The sequence below is a fragment of the Drosophila miranda genome, assembly GCF_003369915.1.
Source record: "Drosophila miranda strain MSH22 chromosome Y unlocalized genomic scaffold, D.miranda_PacBio2.1 Contig_Y2_pilon, whole genome shotgun sequence".
NCBI lineage: Eukaryota > Metazoa > Arthropoda > Insecta > Diptera > Drosophilidae > Drosophila > Drosophila miranda.
The window spans coordinates 36,374,323-36,377,141 of NW_022881614.1; positions in this window are offsets into that span (position 1 = coordinate 36,374,323).

The following is a 2,819-nucleotide window of genomic DNA, read 5'->3' on the forward strand; positions in this document are numbered from 1 at the left end:
CTGCTAGACATTCTAGTTCTGTAACGGAATAATTCCGTTGAGCTTTGGATAACTTAACCAACATGTATCCAATTGGCATTTCGAAGCCTTGTTCATTCTCTTGAGCTAGGACGCACCCGAGACCAAAAGAACTAGCATCACACAATAAGATGAATTTCTTAGAAAAATCAGGAGTTCTGAGGATTGGAGCTGATGTTAATCTTCGTTTCAATTCTTCAAAAGCATTGGATGCGGTTTCATTCCATATTAAGGAAGTATTCTGTTTCTTAAGCATCTCGGTCAATGGATAGCTCACGGAGGCATAATTCTCGACGAAACGTCGATACCATCCGGATAAACCGAGAAACCGTCGTAACTGCTTTACCGTTGTTGGAATTGGGAAGTCGTTGATTGCCTGAATCTTAAATGAATCAGTCTTGATCTGACCATCCGAAATTATGAAACCGAGATATTTAATCTCTCTCATGCAGAACTTAGATTTTCGAACGTTGATAGTGATATTCGCTTTTCTTAAGCATAGTGCGATTTCTTGCAAAAGAATCAAGTGCGAATCAAAGTCATCCGATAGAACAAGCAAGTCATCGAGATATACAAAAACTCGATTCCGTAAATGTGGGGGTATGACATGGTCCATTAAGCGGCATAAGGTCTGAGGTGCATTTGTCAGACCAAATGGCATGACCTTATATTGGTACAGTGGACGATTCGGAACGGTAAACGCAGTATACGGTCGTGATGGCTCGTCCAATGGTATTTGCCAGAAAGCATGTTTCATATCAAGACCAGTTATATACCGCGCTGGAGGTAAGCGGCTTAAGATCCCGTCAATATGTGGTAAGGGGTAAGCATCCTTCCTCGTGTATTTATTGATCTCGCGAGAGTCTAAACACAACCGAACCTTATCACCTTTTTGAACAAGAGCACAATTACTACTCCAAGGACTGCAAGAAGGTTCTATGATATCGAGAGCTAACATGTTATCTACCTCAGCAACCATAAGTTTTTCGCGCGCAGGGCCAGTGTCTTTGTTTAATCGCCTTAGCATCACCTACGTCGATCGAGTGCGAAATAATGCTGGTTCTGCCCAATCCGTCTCGTTCGTACGAAGGAAAAATTTCGACGACACCTTGCAGTCTCTCCTGCTCTTTACTAGAAAGTTTGTGTAACTTGGGTGAGCTTTCCTCATCCTCCGTGGGACCTATATCTAACTCAGAGACACTTTCGCTCATGAGTCGATCAGCAAGTTTAAATTTCCTAAAAAAGTCAATTCCTAAGTAAACCTCTTGGGTTAAGTTTGGTATGATGAAAAAATCTATACTTTCCGTGAGACTACGATATGTAATAGTCGCTGTGAAAATGCCCTCAACCGAGCATTTGGTTCCGCTGGCTGTTTTAACCCTTCCCGAACACTTACGTGATTTCGGAGAGCAGATTAAGGAGAGCACGGTCGGCATTGTTGCCAACGCAACTAACCGACGCTCACGAATCTAACAAGGCGTTGTAAACCTTGTCTTCAATCGTGATGGGTGTGTACAGACGGTTATCTCCCGTACTGAATATGGAAGCAATTAAGCATTGTCGAGTGCTAACAACTGTTTTCCAAAATTTGCGTAATCGAAGGGTAGATCTTTTAGATTTTGTCGTAGTTGATATGGTACAAAGATCGCCAAATATCCTATTTCTAGCTTTCTTGTAATTTGACATTCTTACATGTAAGGGTAAATATCTAGTTGGTCGTTTATCCGATAAAAATCCTGAGTCCATAGCGGTTTTAGCTAAACCCTCATCTATAGTCTGACTGATGCTTTCGCTATGTTTTGGTACGGATGTGCCTACAGGGGGTTCGTTGACACATCCCGCAGCCGGTTTTCCGAAGGATGGCACTTAGAGCAACGTGGCTTGTAAACATTCTTGGTTCCACAACCGTAACAAAATATGCTTCTAGGTTCCACACAATCATCCCATCTATGCCCTATCTTATCACAATTCCAGCAGGACATCTTATTACGCATTATCGCTGATATTATTGGTTCAGGCTCCTCAAGGTGTTCCCTCTCCGGAGAGATCTCGGAGATGTTGCGCCGGTTTACAAAAGGCGTTTTGTAAGAAGGGTTTCGAAGTTCCGAATAAAATTGTTCGTGCTTTTTAACCTCTAAAAGTAATTTCTTTATCGAAGTGATATTCAAATGTAGTAACTCGTGATGAAGTGTACTTTTCGAATTGTCAATCAACAGCTTAACAAGGTCGCATTCTGGTAGGCTACGCTCGAGTCTATTCACCAACTCTTCTATACTATTCTGATAGGAATCAAAAGGTTCATTTTCCCCTTGCTTTCGTTTCGCGATTCTACGCCATATGTCGACATCAGTGGCAGCATCGTCATATTTATCCCTAAATGCCAGACAAAAAGTCTCCCACGCGAACTCTTCATGTTTACGATGGAACTGCCAGAACCAATCACCTGCTTTTGCGGATAAAAATAAGTGCAAATGATCGCAAACCAGCTGGAAATTGTTTTTCAGGGTCTGTGCCGTCAAGGAACGTACCCGGTAAATAAATTCTGTGGCCGATAGACCGTCCTTACTACCGTCAAACTTTACCTTCCAGTTTTGAATAACATGTCCTACCTTTTCTGGTGAAATTGAAACTGAAGAGCGATTGCTAGTATTCCTTAAGTCTGCCTCTTGGCGGGCTCTACTCCTAACGTCTGCTGGTACATGCTGATAATTCGAAGCCTGCTCCGCAAGTCCCGATCTCAATTGAAACGAACTCAGCTGATGGCTCAATGCTGTCTCTATATGGGCGGTTAGCTTCTCCAA